Genomic DNA, 19,672 nt, shown 5'->3' with positions numbered 1-19,672 from the left:
TTTATATTTTAGTAAGAAGTATTTAGTTATTACATATCGGTGAACTAATTGATAATACAATGGCTATCGGTAAAAGTGAGCAACAATTTATTGTTTTATGGTTAGAAAGTTCTATAAGTATAAACTTTGTGTGGTACTAATTCACACCCCCATCCCCCCAGTTTAGTACCATACCTAGATCTTTCCAACAATTGGTATCAAAGCATTCGTTCTCTAGAGGGAAGTTTAATAGCTTGAGAGTATATATGAGACCATGGAAAGCTATACATATAAAAAGAAACTAGAGGAATTCCTAGAGCATGCTAATGACTAGATATAAGATTTGAAGAACAAAATCAAGATATTATTTGCCAAAGGGAAAGAATTATCAGAAAAGCTACAAATACACCTTGATTTTGAACAATTATCTAAGTATCAATTATGAGGAAGTTAATGTTGCTATCACATATCTATTGATATAGAATAATGAGCTACTTTAAAAGATTATTCAAATGAAGAGAGAGTAGAAAGGTCAAGCCCAAAGGATGAAAGATGTATTGGAAATAATGATGCCTATCAAGAATTCCAAAGAAATCTTTGAAATAGAGAAGAGAGATGTTGAAGAAACAATCAAAGACAAAGATTCACTCTTACAAAAATAAAGAAAAGAGATTCACATACAAAATGAAATGTTAGATGATGTTGGTGATAGGAACCTACAACTATAGGCATAAAATAAAAGACTAAAGCAAGAAAATGAAGAACTAAAAAACAATCTAAAAGTGTAAAAGAAAACTAATGAAAGACTCACAAAATTTGAACAAAGCATGCTCAATATTGATGAACAACTAAAAACTCAAAGGAAACTAGGTGATATAGTTGGATTAGGATATGTCAGAAATAACAAACTAGAAACCAAAGAATCATCAAAATCTAGAACTAAACAAAAAGAACATACCCCTAACAACCAAGTGACTGTGGAGGGGTGAATCAAGAACCAATTAAACTTTTCCACTAAGATTACTTTGTCTTTTACTTCTTTAGATTCTCTAATATACTTTCATGCATGAACATAAAGCAATAAATGAATCAACACCATTAGCACTTTGACACAATATTTGGTACTAGAAACCCTCCAAGGAGAAGGTAAAACTTGGGTGGGGATGACACCCACAATGCTTCACTCCTCTAGTAATAAAGTTGGCCTATTAGGGCTTACAATTGATCACTTCTAGTGATCTACTCTATTAGGAGTATGAAGGATACTTAGGTCCACCCTGTGAAAGTATTTTACAATACAATGAAGTATGTACTATGTTAAGCAGTTAAAAAAAGGACTTTAGGTCCACCTAGTTAGAGGATTTGACTGATGCACCTGTTAGGATGAATCAACAAGTTGATATTTTCTTTGCAACTCTATTTTTTGATGTAGATTCTTTGAATAATATGATCGACTAACTATGATAGATAAGTCTTTGTTTTTCTCTTTATACTACTTTGTATCTTGCTTACTCAATCTTCTCCATATTCACTTCTTGCCTTCAAATATTCATGTATATCACATATTACACTTACTTCTCACTTTAGACAAATGAATTTGTCTTCCTTATATACCTATGAATCAATAACTTTATACCAAGTTGGATCACACAATAGATAATAGATATCTTCATAATTACCAAAATATACCTTCAAGTCTACCAAATGCTTATGTTTGGGTCATATTGTGCATTTTGATGTTTTGTTGATGCTTGGGCAACACTTTAGAACTTAAGTGATACTACAACATTCTAACTTGAGTTGGTTAGCTCGGTCCATACAAAGAGCTCGACTAACAATGTGAACTCGATTCACACTAGGAACTTTGTTTCCATTGACAACTTAGATATCTCAATTTATATTGTGAGATTGGTTAACACAATATATCCTTCAACTACTCAAGCTACACTAAAATCGACTTACTGATGGAAAGCTCTGTTGGCGTTTTAAATGGTACTAAAACTACTAAGTGACAAAATGCTTAATACCAGAATGACATTACATACACAATATAAAGACTAGCCTATTCTTATCAACAATTGCATATGTAAGGTATTTGGACCCAACTTCAACAAAACCACAAATGGTTTTCTACTCTTTTGGCTCTGCACAACCAGGTTGGGTATACCTAGGGATGGTTCAAAACTGAAATGACTATATGAGGATTATTCTTAGTTTCATTCTGATTCTCATTTCAAGATCCTCAAATATATACATAATTCTTACTAACTTGCTAAACACATCCCATAAACAAATATGGCCAAGAAGTCTTCTATAGATCTGCAGACATTTTCAACAACAATGGCTAACTAAAGCTAAAACAAATTCCATGCAGACAAGTGTTGGCCAACTTTGAAAGATCTACAGGAAATAAAAGTAAAATTTGATTTGATGATGCATTTGAAAAACCATTTGTAAGATATTTCTCCCTCAGCTGAAATAACTTGATCAGTGCCTAATCCATTGGGGGTTCAAAGTCTATAGCAAAATCTAAGATCTAATTTGTTGCCTTACAACAAATTTTATCAGCAATTCTTATCAGAATTTATGATTCAAAATCCTTTTCAATACTTAAGGAATCTTATCACGTTCATCAAAGCTTTTATTTAATCCATTGAATTAATAGAAATGATAGATGGATATACAACCTAACTAGATTGCATTCAATTGTATAGGCTTTTACTCATACAGCATCAAGGTAGCTAAGTATTGAGAAGGAGACAAAATTCAGAAAGAACTGATATGGGGACAGTTCATAGTTTGTATTCATTTCCTTTGAAAATGGTACATCTTTTACAATAAACTCATAATAGCCTTCCAAAAGAAACACAGTTCATTCTATCTTCATGTATTGATAGAAAAATACATTACAAACTTGCCTTCAAAATTTGGACCAAAAACTAGACTAAGCACAATACTTAGAAGAAAAAGAATTCAGACCCTCTCTTTAGCCTTGGGATCTCACTTAAATAGTGTGAGATGCAACAAGCTTCAGGCTAAAAATAAATGACAGGTGTCCCTCTAAAGACAAGAACAAAATAACAGAAAGGCTAATTACAACAAACATTTCTTGGTGGGTCCCTTTCTGTTATGCTTCTCATTTGTTGAGACAAGAAAATGTGATCTGATCTTACAATCATTCTTCATCTTTGGAGTACATAGCCATGAGGTCTAAAAGTGATGTATCATCTTCAGTTACCTGCAAACTCACTTTAATCTGGGGATCTTTCATGTCTTCATTACCAATTACAAGGGTAACTGTTACTTTCACATCTTCCTCCTCATTGTCTCTTGACATCTATTCCATAAACTGATTTTTCCATTTATTAAAAACATCATCCTCTGGCCAATCAAAACTTAGAGCTTCTCTTTGTATCTTTATTAAAGAATTTGCACTTTCTTCTAAATCATCAAATTCTTTTCTCATAGCAGTATAAAACAACTGTATTTTTACTAGCTCTTCATTTGTCTTTGCCCAGAACCAGTGGCCAGTATCACTCATGATGTTTATTATTCTTTCATTGAATAACTCATCCATCTCCCTTTTCCATTTTTCCTTTTCCTTTACTGTATCAAATGATTCTAAAGCACAAGAAAATAGGGTGAATTTTTCAGCAATATATTTGGAAAAACAGAGTGTTAATCTTCTTTGTAAAGAATCTCTTTCGTCCCCAAAATTCTCTAGCTTATTTAACAAATCAAAAATCTTCTCAACTTGATGATAAGGCATTTGGACTGCAGATATACATATGATTGTAATATCATTATTTCTCTCCCTCCATTTCTGCGCAAGAGAAGTCAGTCTATCCTTTTCTTTATTCAACTCATCCATAAGGGTTATAATTCTTGTCAACTGATCATAAAAATTTGACCATTGTATTTTATCCCTCAAATATATTACACCTTGCTTTAACTTTTCTTCATATTGATTTCTCAATTTTATCTGCAACTCATGCAATTTTATTTTTTCTTCTTCAAATTCCTCAGTAGTATAGAATTGTGGCCTTTTAGGGGTGTCAGGTATTTCAATGATAGGGGTTGATCCAACAAATGACTGTGAAGGGTACGCAATTCTAAGTGTACTGGATTCTCCCACCTTTCTTTTCCCAAGTATCTTCTCCAATTGAGATACCCTATTTTCCAGCTCAATTCTCTTTTTTACTTCTTGATTGTAGGCATCCACCACTATTTCATACTTACTTTGCAAATCAGTCATTTCCTTTTCTTCTCTTTCTGCAATGGCCAAGGAAAATTTAGAATAGTCCACATTCATGTAGGCTTCTTGTACATTTGAAGTATCAGTGACCCTCCTCACAATGATACTCCCTGTTAGTCCTGAATCATCAGGTTGTAATGGAGTAGTCCTGGATCCTCTTCTTAGTGACCACATAACAAGGGCAGCTTGATCATTACTGAATGCTGTTCCCAAAAATTCCTTTTTATCTAGATCCTGTAATCCTAAATTATTTGACACAGAATTAAAAATTAAGGCATCAACAATATCCCAATTGGGCAATAATAAAATATTTACATTTTTCACCATCTGTCTACCCTCATCAGGGGTTATATTCTAGAACTCTTGTATCATTTGTTCCTTTATTTGATTCTGAATGGAGGCTTCATCCATTTCTGGATGCTCTGCTTTCATATTCCTACACCTTTGTTCAAAAATGTGCATGTTTGCCCTCCATGCAAACTGATGGAAAGCCCTAGATTTTACAAAACTGTTATCAGACAAAAATTGCTGACTAGCATGTTCCAAAACAGGGTCTAATTCCCTTCCTCTGAAATCTGCTACAGTTAATTCAAAACTTGGCACAGGAGGCTCCTAGGGGTTCCCTTCATCAATTTCTGCTTGAGTAACAAAAACTCCTCCTTGCGACCCCATTTGTTCAATTTGCTCATTGGTGAGCTGGTCTTCCTCAATTCTCATTGGAGTTTGGGAAGGTGAGTAACCTTCTTCATGGGATTCCTCTTCCCTTATTATTTTTCTTCTTTTGGGAGAAGGTTCAGGGGGTCTTTCTTCAAGGATAGTATTAGTAGATTCAATTACCTATTTTTCTTTATTTACAATGGGCATCAGATCTTGAATAACAGTATATCCTATCCTCTTTCGCACAACCAATGGACCTACTCCTATGTTAGGGGTGAAACCCAATTTCCTCATAACTTCTCTGGCTTTATCTAGAAAAGAATCAATAAAATTTTATTTCTTTTCATTCATTACTTCCATTATTTCTGAGAATGTACTCATGAGCTTATTTATCCTATCTGCATTAGTTGTAGCATTACTAAGAGGACTGTAATCTTTGTCAAAACAATTAATAAACTCCAAAACTTTTGAATAGACTCTCCATTTTTCTTTCTTTGTTTCTTGCTCCTGGAGAGAATATTCATTCCTTATTATATCTTCAGGGAAGTAGAATTCATGCTGACTTGGAAAAAGCTTGATCCTATGTCTAAGAGTAGAATTAAAGAAATCTTCTATGTCACAAAAATGAGCATGAGATACTGCCATCTTATACCGATCCAAAAATTTGTAGAGGAAGATCCACCCTTCTTTAGTTATTACAAACTGGTGAGCTACAGTGCAAGTAGGAAAAATTGATCTTGTTCCCCTTTTGTGCAAAAAGGTCTCCTCCACTCCTCCCAACTGCCATAAAAATTCAGCTACCCCTACCTTTAAAGGTACCTGATAGGGTAGTACATGGGGTGTCCCTTTGAACCCATAGACCCTAATGACAATTGAGACTGGATATGGGATGATATCTCCCCAATTATGTGAAACTTTTAAACTATGGGGTCTTTCCATAGGCCTAACAAGATGCATTAGTGCCTTAGGAATTCTGGGATTGTCACTCAATATGAGGCATCTTAGTTTAGAAGCAAAGTGCCTATCAAATCTAACAAAACTAGCATTTTCTGCTTCCCAAGTCATGTCTGTACTCCATAATTGAACTGGTAGTGCCTCCCCTTCTTGTTCCCTATTTAAAACCATTTCTTTACCGAAATATGTAACCCCTTTAAAAAGAAACATATGCATCAATAGGGAGTACTGACCCCAAACCTTTTCCACCTTGCCCTTTGCAATCCCCACCAATCCATTGTGAATCTCATTAGCCAGGTAAGATGCAAAATCAAAAAATATTTCTACACTGAAAGAAGAGATTTGGGTGATCATATACATAAAGCTCACCGGAATAAAGTCTTCTTCACCCTCTCCGAAGACTCTGCACAGGGTCTTGTATATTTCTACTGCCCTAGCATTAAAGCATGATTTCTTAAAAGGTTCTTTAGAAGATGATGTTATTGCTGGTAGGTTTCCAATTCTGCCTATGTGGGCTTTCAATGCACCTTGTCTAACTACATCCCTTTTGGACATATATTCTTTTTCTAACTCTATCAAATTAATGGGCACATGATACATGGTGAGAGGTGCCAGACTGAAAACCTTCCTAATTTCTTCGGGACTGATGGTAATTAAAAGCTCACCATCCATTATTCTCACTACCTTAGTGGCTTGATCATAACTTTTAGCTACAGTTTCAAGCAGGTCATAATCCATAAATACACTGGGAACAACAAGCTTTCCAAGATCAAAATTCCATATATTGGCATGAGGGGCATATAATTTCCTTTCTACGAACCATTTTTTGAACAAACTCAAACCAGTTTGAGAAGTCTGAGCATCCTGAACCCAATTACCCTTATCATACAATCCATCAGCTATCCTTAGCCTAGGGTTCAATGAGGTTAACTTTTTAACTTGTACTGTCTCTACAGTAGACTCAGGAAGCAACTCAAGCAAATCATCATGCACATTCCTATCCAAATAATTTACTGCACCTGAAAATCCCTTCTTTGGAGGCATCTTGGACTTATTTTTTACAGAACTAAAAAGCCTACGAGGATTATGGTAGTACTACTTACTTGAATTTTGTCTTTGTTTTCCTCTGTATTTCCACAAACTTTCCACGAATAGACAACTTCACAATTTCTACTAGGCTTTAGCACACTTTCCTTCAGTAATTGCTTCTGCACAAGAATGGCTCCAAATCTTTGCTCGCATAAGATGAAACTGATGAAATCTCTCTGTATTATACTCTGTTTTTTCTCACGGATGATGCTTTCATGTCTAATTAATATAGGGAGTGGCACTACATTCTGTGTTTAAAACTGTGCCGTCGATTTTCAAAGATCCTACGATCATGTGATATGGAGAGAACAACTAAGAGTTGTATTTGACATGTCAGTCAATTTATCCAATGAGAACTTACCACGTATATAATTCTTTCCTTGATGGTGCTTGTATCTGGACCCATTGACAACTGAGGACACGTGTCAGCATGTCGCTACTTCGTTATGCATAAAGAACGAGCATCTTTCCATAGCGAAGCAGTGACAATCGTCGATCTGATCCGGAATCGGTCAAAAGATATGTTACTGGGTTTGCTCAGAAAGAAGGCGGTGGGCCCTATTCGCTATGTCACTATAATTATCTCCCTCACAACTCTTCATAGTGAGAAGATGACAGCCGCTGATCTTATACTCAATCAAGGGTGAGGAAACTGCATGGGGTCTTCTGATTCATATTCGCTATGTCACATGGCTTAAAAAGCATGCAATTTTTCAAAGCGAGGTAGCGAGGACTGTTGATTTCGTTCCAATCTGACATTTAGGATCTCTTTGTACATTCGGTCAGAAGGGCATTAATGAAAAATGGATCTCTGCATAGTTGGTGCCTGTCAAAAATTTACTGTAGTCCTAATTATCATTCCACATCACCAAAGGTCCTGTCGACCTTCAAATTTCATGGGGCCTCGCTACTTCGCTAACGGCGAAGTATCTGATTTTTTCGATAGCGAGGTAGCGAGCTCCGGCACTTTAATGAATTTTGGACCATAAAATGCAAGGGGCAACAGATAATTATTTCTGTTATTTAAACTGCTTTTGACAATGGGATTTATTACTTGTCACGCCACCTAGTGTAGTCATGGTACCGGCAAAATGCAATGTCACCGCCTCTTGATTTCACGGGGCCTCGCTACTTTGCTAACGGCGAAGTATCTGATTTTTCTGATAGCGAGGTGGTGAAGCGTCAAAAAAATCATCATTCTGACTCTTATTTTAGATATTCTACTGGGTCCCCTTTCCTGTTTGGGTGGTAGTTGCAACATGTACCTGCACAATAAATCATTCAAAAAATAAAGCTCTGACTGCTGTATCTTCACTTTGCGGTCCCGTCTCATAAAATAATCAGCATTCGCTACATTGCATGGCTTAAAAAGCATGCAATCTTGCATAGAGAGGTAACGACAGCGGTAGATCTACTTGGATCTAACGGCTAGGAAAAAATGAGAAAAAAGGTGTCTCAGGGGAACAGAAGATAAAAAGCGACAGAATATTCGTCTCATTTGAAAATTCAAAAAATTCATGCCCGACAATTTATGAATAGAGAGAACATAGGGTTTTCATGAGTTTTTTCAATGGATGGATAATCCAGAAACCCTATGTTTCACTTAGAAATAAAAAATCTGACTTTCTACAATTGAACAAAAGACTTCTGTTACACAAAAAGTCAGATCAACAAGCTCGATTACAGTATTAATCAACCTTCCTGGATAGCTTAAATGGTTTTTCACTAATTGACAATATGTCTTGCCATAGGGTCAACATTATCATGTTACATTTGTCAAAATTTTGGACATACCACCTACAATTGCAAATATTGATTCGCTACTGATGAGGAGATAAAAGGAAAATAAACTGTAAATTGGGAGAAACACAAAGAAGAAATGAAGAAGATATGGGTGAAGAAGGAATGTGATGTTACATCAACATCAATAGAAGACCCCATGTCAATTGGCATAGGAAATTATTCCACAACTAAGCAAGCAAGTAACTGCTTAGGGACCTAGAACTTTATTGTAATTGTTTATTAGTCCCTAGAACATTAGAGATATAACATCAATCAACATAATTAGATGCATTGATGAAGTAAGATAAGTCTAAATCTTAGATAAAATATGCCTTATTCTATTAGATGAAGTGGTGACCTATCATAATGAAGAGTATTACCAGTGATTAAGTCAATATCGATTCAAGGAACCTTATCAGTTACAATGTTTAATGATTAGTACAAAGAGTCATTGGTCACCTTATCACTATATGTAGAAATCTCTAAATCATCATTGTTACATTATTTTTATGAATCTACTATGCAAACAAAATCTAGTGTATATCTATACTGATCAATTTAGTGAAAGTTTGAAGATATCAAAGCAACCAAGTTTGCTAACACTAGCTAAATAGTCTATGTTGAAAAATCAAATCTTGTAAAAATATACTATAGTTGAGAAGGTTGTATTTATTAAAAATTCACAAGAAAGTGAACTTAGATATCAACTACATCCATTGAAAGTGACATAAGTGAATAACAATGGAGCAAGTATGTAACTGCTTAGGGACCTAGAACTTTATTGAAATTATTTATTAGTCCCTAGAACATTAGAGAGACAACATCTATCAACATAATTAGATGCATTGATGAAGTAGGATAAGTTTGAAATCTTAGAGAAAATATGTCTTATGCTATCAGATGAAGTGGTGACCTTTCATAATGAAGAGTATTATCAGTGATTAAGCCAATATTAGTTCAAGTAACCTTGACAGCTATAAAATTTAATAATTAGTATAAAGATTTATTGAACACCTTATCACTATATATAGAAATATCTAAATCATCATTGTTGCATTATTTTTATGGATCTGTTATGCGAACAAAATCTAGCATGCATCTATAGTGATCAATTTAGTGAAAGTTTTAAGATATTAGATCAATCAAGTTTGTTAATACTAATTGAATAGAATGTATTGAAAAAACAAAGCTTGTGAAAGATAATATATCTAAGATGGTTGTATTGATTGAAAAATTACAAGTGAACCTGGATATCGACTACATCTAATGAAAGTGACATTTAAGTGAATAACATTGGAGCACAATCTCGGATACCATCTAGAACTTTGTTAATTGAAGATGTTGGGATGTATATTCAATTCAAGAAGATTGAGATTAAAGATAGGGACATAAATGGAGCCTAAAAGGATTGATGAAATGAATAAGTAATGTTCAAGAAGGATTTTTGATAGCTCAAAGAAAAAGCTCTAACACATATTATATGTCCACCATATGATTTTGAAGAAGAGTGGATTAGATACATGTTAATTTGAGTACATGGATATTATATCTAGCTAGATAGAGATAAGTAGATCAAAATCACAAAGAAACCCATCTATTTGGTCACTAGACTTTCAGCTAGGAGAAGGAAATGTGTAAAGGAATTCGAGTCTTGAACATAATTTGAAGGATTAATGAAATACAAGCAAGATTAGAAAAATTTCAATGTGAGAAACATCTTGAACAAGGAAATAAAATTTACTTCAATGGTTATTGGTTATAAGATATATCACACAAGTGAACTAAATAACATATCAGGTGGAGCACTACAAATCATATGTGAAATTGTCACAAAATAAAATAGATACAATCTAGTAGAGATGACAAGGAATCAATTGATGATGAACTAGAGAAAAGTCATGAAGCAATGATTTAAATTTAGAGCATTATTTATACATATCTTTTTCTATGCGTAGAACTATTTTCTTGGTATTGGTAAAGTAAATTGGACAATGGACAAGATAATTATTTTTTAGATTAGTGAATGTATTAAGTACTTGGGAAGATGTTATAGTATAGTTATGTGGTGTTATTTAAAATAATCTTAAGCTATAATATATGGAAGATATCAGACGTCACCTCATATTGTGGAGAAATACAAGAATGATATATGTTTTCTTGTGAGCACACATTCATGTATAGTGAATTGTTTAGAGAAATGAACATCATAGTTACAACCTTTTGGTTATGAAACAAAAGAAGATGATGATAACATGTACTAAATTATTATTGAATCAACCTAAAGATGTGGAAGCTAATTGGTTTGATACTTATAAAGAAGTGTATAGGAAGATATTGTTAGAACAAAATAAATCACAAGTTGATACAAGTGCAAGGAGTAATCAAACAAGAAGGAATATGCTAGAATTAAGAAGAAATTTGCCAAGAAATGGGCTACCAGTGAGAAAGGTGGAGAGAGTACATCAACAAGAAGAACAAGATCTCAAACTACAATGGAATCAACATCATAGACAAGGAGAATGACTAAAATCCAAGCCCAAATAGGTACAAGAGCAAGGAGATAAAAAATGAACCATTTGTACAACAAACACGAATCAAAATCCCTAAAATAGCTCCCTATATAGAAAAATGAATAAAAGGAAATGGAACAATTGGACATATAAGTAAAATAAAGTATAGGTCATGGTTAGGAGAGGATAAGAAGATAATAGAACATGCAATATTGTTACTTTTCTACAAATTTAGAAGATTTCCAAATAAGCTAAGGAATAATATTCTCAAAGAGTTACTTGATAAAATCATGATAAGATGGCATGAAGTTTTTGAAAAGGAGAGACAAAGAAGAGAAAGGACATTAATAATCACTAGGACATAGGGAAGTGTTGAAGAAATAGATTCAACAATCAAAATAATATGATAATAGATTTTCTACAAAATATAGAACAACAAAAATATTGGTAGGACTACAACAAGAAGTACAAGAATCTCAATCATAGGAGTCAATATAGATAGGATAAATTATTGAATGGGTAATGTTATTGGACAAAGTTAAGGATGCATTGACCTAATGGAAGTAAATTACAATGAAGGATCAGAAAGTGATCATATATGGCTAAGAGGAGGTAATGTCATAGTTGATGAAACTATTGAGATATAATATGATACATATGAAAATGAAGAAGAATAAATTGAAGAATGACATGAATTAGAAGTTATAGTTGCATATATTGGAACGAGCCATCGATGAAATAGTGGCAAAAGTAATAACTAAGAAGTGTGTATTGATATTGAGAAGGGAAAAGAAAAAATAGTTGGAATAGAATAAGTTCAAGTTGCAAGAAAAATGCAAGGTATGATTAAAGTCATAGATGAAAAAGAGAGAATTAGAATTGGAAGATGAAAATCCTGATGAATGATCAAAATATGTTATTTTGAAAGATCCAAAAACATTGCATCACAAATACAGAAAAACATGTATTCAAAAGTTTAAGGAAAGGTTATAAAAGGAAAAGTGAATAAGGAAAAAGAACAAGAAGGAAATGAGGAAAAAGACTATTGTAACATTTTTTAGCCTACTATCAATAGTTACTATTGACAAGGAAGAATCATTTGTTGATCATTCAAAGAAATCTATGGACACTATAAGCAAGAATCAGAATATCAAAGAAGAAATCAAAGAGAATACTAAGGAGAAGTTACAAACTACCAGAGACAACAACAACATACATATAAGCGATAAAAATTCCAAGAGCAGCTAAAGGAGATAGAGGAGATATTCATAGCAACACATTTTTTATTATAAGAAAACATGCATTTATGGTGATATAAATATGAAGACTAAAATTCAGCATATGGTGACACCAATTATGGATACAATATGAAAATAAATGAAGATAGCTACTACAGTGTTAGAGCTGACTCACTGATGCCCCTATTACATTTATGAGGCTTGTGAATGAGGTCCCCAAATACTATATTGGTAAATTAGTAGTTTTTTATGTAGATAACATCTTAATTTTGAGTAAGACTAGAGATTAGCATCTTAAGAATTTAGATGTTGTCCTTAGGAAGTTGCATGATGAGAAACTAATTATCAATTTGGAGAAATGTGAGTTAATTAAATAAGAACTTGTATATTTGGGCTTCTTGGTCTCAAAAGGGGGCTTGAAGATGGATGCATAAAATTTTGTAGCCATTCTCAACTAGCCCACTCCCAAGAAATCTAGTGAGGTGAGGAGTTTTCATGGACTTTCTTAATTCTATAGAAAGTTCATAAGGAACTTTAGTGAAATTTGTGCTTCCATACTTGATACAATTAAAGGAGGTATGAAATTTAAGTTTAAATGGATAAAAGAGGTAGATAGGGGATTTTAACTATTAAAGAAAAAGTGGCCACACAACCTGTGTTCATGCTTCCAAGTTTTGAGAAACTCTTTACTTTGGATTTTGATGCAAGTAACATTGTAGTAGGTGAAATCTTGAGTCAAGATAATAGACCTATATCCTTTTATAGTGACAAGCTAAATGAGGCCAAAAAGATGTAATCATACTATGACTTATAACTTTAGTCCCTTGTTCAGGTACTTAGGAAATAAAGGCATTACCTCTTTCCAAAAAGAATTTATTGTGTCTAAAGATAACCAAGAACTAAGTTTCATTAACTCACAAAATACATTGATTCATATCCACATCAAATGGATGGAGTAATTTTAGGCATACACTTTCACAATAAATCATTAGAAGGGGTGGTGTAACTAGGTTGTTGATTCCTTGAGGAGAAGGCTACTCACAGTCTAGGAGGTGCAATTGAAAAACATAGAAATTAATAGTCTTAAGGACCTCTACATGGAGGATGAATATTTTGAATATGCTTATAAGGTATGTCAATACTTCAACAATCATTTTCATAGTGAATATGCATATTTTACCTTGCAAGATAGGCTTTTGTTTAGGGATGGACAGTTGTGTGTTCCAAAAGGACCAATGAGGAAGAATTTAATTTCAGAAAAATATAATAGAATTTTAAGTGAGAACTTTGGTTTTGAATAAGACCTTAAAGCTAGTCCAAAGATTCTATTACTAGCCTAAAATACATAAATACATAAGGAAGTATGTTGATGAATGCATAATATCTCTGAAAGCTAAATGAACTTCATCAAATGTTGGTCTTTATTAACCGTATCTAATTCTAAATATTCCATAGGAATCTATAAGCATGGACTTAATAGTTGGTTTGACCAAAATAAGGACCGATTTTGACATTATTTATGTTGTTGTAGATAGATTTAGTAAAATGATTCATTTCATTCCTTGCAAAGTGACTGATGATGCTAGTCACATAGATCACTTATTTTTTAGAGAGATTATCAAGATCGAAAGATTACCTATCATTATACTATCAGACAGAGACACCAAATTTATGGGCCACTCTTGGAAAACCTTATGGAAAAGGTTGGACACTAATTTTTCATATGGGTCTTCTTACCATCCCCTAAAAAATTGGTATACAAATGTTGTTAAGAAGACAATAGGAAATATCTTGAGATGTTTAACTAATGAATATGAGCAAGATTGTGATCTAGTGATTCATCAAGAAAAAATTGCCTACAATGATAGTGTAAACAAAACCAAAGAGAAGATTCTATTTGAAATTGTCTATGGATAATTCATCTTAGAGGTGTATGATCTCAGAGAGTTGAGAGGTATGAAAGGAAGAAGTAGGCATGCTAAAGAATTTGCACAATCTATGAAGGAAGTGCATGAACAGGTCAGAAGAACACTGACAAAGAACACTTAAAAGATAAAAGACAAGGTTGATGCTAAAAGGAAGGAAGTATAGTTTGATGTTGGAGACTTAGTAATGGTTCACTTGAACAAATCTAGACTCAAAAAAGGTGTGCCAAGAAAACTATAAATGAGAAGAATAGGTCCTTGCAAGATACTGACCAAGTATTGCAATAATGCATACAAAGTAGACTTACCAATTGACCTAACACTTTTCCCCTATTTTCAATTTATTAGATTTAGTTAAATACATTTGTTCTACTACATAGGAAGAAAAGAGATTTTATGAAGTTGAAGAGATGGTCACTGACTTGACCTTGCCTCTCCAAACCAAGCTACAAGTAGAGAAAGTGTTAGCTTCAAGGGCCAAGAAGAAAACAGAACATGATACACACTTGAAGCACTACATAAAAATGAGGAATTTACCTAATGTAGAGGCTACTTGGATCATTTAAGGCGATTTAAATTTTTTTTGATATTGATATGGCATTGTTGTCACCACATATGACTTAGCATTCTTTCTATAGGAGGAGAATGGTGCAAGAGCACTTAAGGTTTGGATGATAAACCCAAGAAATTTTGGCTTGTAATGACCTTAGCCAGGTCATGGTTTTAATAAGGACCATTTGAGGGTCCATTATATGTGTTTTCAGAATCTTGTTAGGGTGTGAAAGTTATTTTCCAAACTTGTGCAAAAAGTTGTCATTGTATTTGCCAAAAGTTGCCAAAATGGGAAAAATGGGCATAGTATGAAAATGGATCCAAATAAAAAAAAATAAGGTGTAAATATTTTAGACATGCTTATAACATGATTATTCATCATTTTTCATCATTAGGAGTCAAGTTTGTGAAAGGAAATGGAAAAATTGTCAAAATGTTGTCTGATAACATTTGCAAGAAGTTGCATCTTTTATCCAAAATAGTTAGGGACCAAAACCAACTACTAGATCACAATGAGTAAGCATATTATAGGCTTTCTAATCCATTGTACTAGGATTGGATGGAGTTTTGAAGTTGGAGAAATAGAAAATAGTGATCAATTATTAGTAAATTCATCACAGTCACATTGCAAGTGGTGCAACTTGTGTTGTTTGAGTAACATGGATCATTTTTTGCAAATGTACTAACATTGCAAATGTGATTGATATCTTCCAAATGAAGATTTGAAGACTCATAAGTATGAGAGGAGGAGACATGTCTCATGAAAAGACATGTCTCTATAGTTAATCATCATTAGTTAATAAATAACCATATGTATAACTCATCTTTAAGCATAAATGTAATATTAATATATTAACCATATATATAATATATTATTATATAATAATATTTAATGTATAATATATATAATATATGTAAGATATTTATCTTAAAGATGATTTACCATCAACAAGGTATCTCATGATAAAATCAATTTGATAGAAGCTACAACCTTAACACTCCCTCTTGGCTAAGAAGGATTTATAGAACACATTATTCTCTCAAGAATAAGAAGAGATATCATCTCAGTATGATATTCAATTCACTATTGAGGCTAAATTCCTCACCTTTCATAACACACAATTGAAGCAATTTCCATAACTTTTTAAAAAAACACCACCTTAAGTGTGGTCTATATGTTGTCCATCAAGATCCAACCCAAAGAACCATAATAAGTTGGTTATCATGGTGTCCAAAAAATTTCAGCCCAAAGAACCATGAAAAAAGGTCTACCATTTGTAAGATCAACACCTTACAATGGTTACCCTTTGACTAATTGTTATCATGGTGTCCAACAAAATCTAGCCCAAAGAACCATGATAACAGGTCTACCATTTATAAGATCATCATCTTATAATGGTTACCTTCTAATTGTTCATTATCATGGTGTTTGGCAAAATCTAGCCCAAAGAACCATGATAATAGGTCTACCATTTATAAGACCATCATCTTATAATGGTTACCTTCTGTTTATATATGTCAATGAAAGATTTTCACCTTTCATTACATATCATTTGTGAAATAGTAACCACCATGAACCAAGTTAGAGGGTGGTACAAAGGCTTTCACTTCAATTCTCTCTCACAGATAAGAAATGCTTAAAAGGAATTTCACTTAGAACTTCTCCTCATAGAGAAGATATCATTTAAAAAGGATTGTACCTCAAAATTCTCCCTTTGGACATCGATATTGATCCTAGGAAGTCAGGTCCTTTGGTTACTTCCTTAAAATCTCTCTTCACCCAAGGATGCTTATCAAACTCAATCTAAATCTGATATCTAATTTTCTAATGATAAATTATCACTTCCTCATGATATACATAAGAGTAGGCCCATCAACATCATGTAATCACCCACATGTATTTCTAGACTCCCTCTGAGTATTAATCTTCTAAGCTCTTACATTGCCTTTGAAGAAGTGTCATACTCCCTCTTAATGTGGAAGGATACTCATAATCTCAATCATTAAAGATATTCACTTCAAGATCCTCACTTTATCCTAATCATCAAATGACTAATGAATTCTCAATTACATAATATTTGATAGCATGTGTAAGGTACCAACCTTATTTTCCTATAAGAAAATCCTTAGACAAGTACTTATCTACCCATGAGAGTCATGGAACATCTCCTTACTAAAGATGGTTCAAGTGGGAATGGAACATTCACTAGTACATTTGACCTCATTTTTTGACCATCTATTAAAATGTTTTAGATTGGTCGGAATATGGAAGGAAAAATCTTTTTTTTTTAAAAATTCATGCCCATGTTGGTTGAAATTTTAACCAACACTAAGTGTTGGTCAAAATTTTGACCAACACTAAGTGTTGGTCAAAATTTTGACCAACACAAGCTTAACATGTCAAAATGAAAAAGGGTTTCTAGTTATGTTTCACGGAGCGTGCGTAGGAGCTGCACTGCAAGCATTCGATTTGGTTTTCATGGAGTGCAAGAGCATTTGTGAAAAATTACAAAAAAACATTCTCAAAAAGGGGGAAAAATATTCCTAAAAAAAATTCTTGCAGGAGCAAAATGCTAGAGCTCAATTGCGAGGCTGATTGAGGAGATTTTGCAGATTTTTGGGTCTGATCATTGCTGACTAGTCTTTGTAATGCTAGGTGTTCATCTTCTGGGAAATTGAAGAGGTTTATAACTACTTTGTGGCACCATTTCTCATGTTGTAGTCATCCATCCCAGAGTTCTTAGTGTAGATGGTTAGGGCTTTGAAACCCATTTTCTAGTTTTTTTGTTGCATGTATGTTAATTTATTTTTCAGCAATTGGGTATGTTAGGTAGATGATTTTAATTGGTTCTCATTGAGTATTTCAAGTTTGATCCCTATATTGTATTTCCAAGTTTATTGTATATTATAAATATTCTCAAAGTAGTGACCAACCCTCGCTCAATTAGATAGTTGCATGCTTAGTCCTTATTTCATGTTATTGTACTAAATGAGTTGGAGCAAACATCCTTCACTCATCAAGTTGTTTATCTTTAGGACTCAGAAGCATTGTATTTGTGAGTTTCATATTATTGCACTGATTGAGTTGGAGCAAATATTCCCCACTCAACCAATTTTTTATCTTTTAAAGTATTTGCATATGCGAGTTTAATTAGTGTGCATGAAATTTGAAGCTAACAATGAGTAGTAGATATATCTTGTTTCATTGATCATAAAGGTAAAAAATTAGGAGTGGTCATTACAGTCATGGTAGTATAGAGTTGAATATAACCAAGAAATTGAAAGAAGCAACATTAATAGTGCAAAGTCTCCATTTCATAAGTTATATAAAAGTAATGCAATGAAAGCTAACTAGAAGGAGGAACTAAGGCTTATTACACAACAAAATCCTACATTTCCATATATAACAATATTCAGTTATGCATAGCAAAACTGAAAACTACCAGATTCTATGCCTAGCCATATACCAAAGGAACTAGAGACATTGACATACCTACTTTGCTATGGTGTACCCATTATCAGACTCATAACATCCAGAAAATAAAGTACTTTTGTGGACAAGGAGTGGCAGTCCTTGACACCAATAGCACATTGACAGTTAAAATTAGATGTATATATGTATTAGTAGAAGAATAAGATGTTTTGAAAATTGTGAAGTCTTATGAATAAGATGGTTTTCCTAGTTGCATTAGAGGATTAAGGATTAGTCCATAGTTGCATCAGAGGAATAAGGATTAGTCAAAGATTTTGATGACTTTGCCAAGAAAGTGGACAACATGTCAATCATACAAAGTATGTATCTTCATTGTCATTGACACTTTCAAGACATCATCATGAATTTTATAGACTATGATTGTGTAGATCAATTGATCAACAACTGCAAAGGATAGTTAGAATAAATGCATATTGATGATTCATCTGAATCCTACTAAGATTGATCATATAGTTAATACTGTGAGGAAGCTAACCAACAAAGAAGGTCACTAAGCATCAAAAAGAAGATACTGGTAAGATTACATTGATCAATATAAATAGAAGATATCGATCAAATACCTATTCGAGAAAAATGCATTGCGGAGTAGTGAGAAAGATTAGAACCTCAGTCAAGACAAGTGTTAGAAATCACAAACAAGATTAAGGGAGTTAACAGAAGCATCAATGGTTGATAAGGAACAACAAACAATATCGAGGGTTGAAGAGTGAATACAAATATTAGTATATCTATTTAGTTCTGTAATAACTAAAAAATCACAGAGCAAGAGAAAGATTAATAGATCGACTAAGAGGAGGATCCATGTTCACCATCAAAGAACAAAACTAATGGAGAACATTTTCAAGAATCAATGATGGCCATTGGCAACTAGTATTGGCTAAGGCATGAACCAATAACATTAGAGGCTAATGTTTTCGAACATTAATGATTGAATAACATCCATAATTGATATCATAAATGGTGATCGATAAAGATAAAAAAGACTACCTTATCCATAATATGATAGTTTATGTTAATGTTAGCATTGAGTTGTTAACAAACTAATGTCATTATGCAAAGACAAAATGTTAATCCATTCTCGGCAATTACTAATCATGAATAGGTACCTTGACAATGGTAATCAAGCCCGATCTAGATTAAGACAACGAATTATGATATATTCTAATAAGTAATTAATAATGGAAGGAGACAATTACAAAGTTGTGTTATAATTAGTTGTTATTAAGAGTGACATTACA

Source organism: Cupressus sempervirens, chromosome 3 (assembly GCF_028749045.1).
Source record: "Cupressus sempervirens isolate cs-2001-9-10 chromosome 3, ASM2874904v1, whole genome shotgun sequence".
In the NCBI taxonomy this organism is placed as follows: domain Eukaryota; kingdom Viridiplantae; phylum Streptophyta; class Pinopsida; order Cupressales; family Cupressaceae; genus Cupressus; species Cupressus sempervirens.
This window is presented reverse-complemented; position numbering follows the sequence as displayed.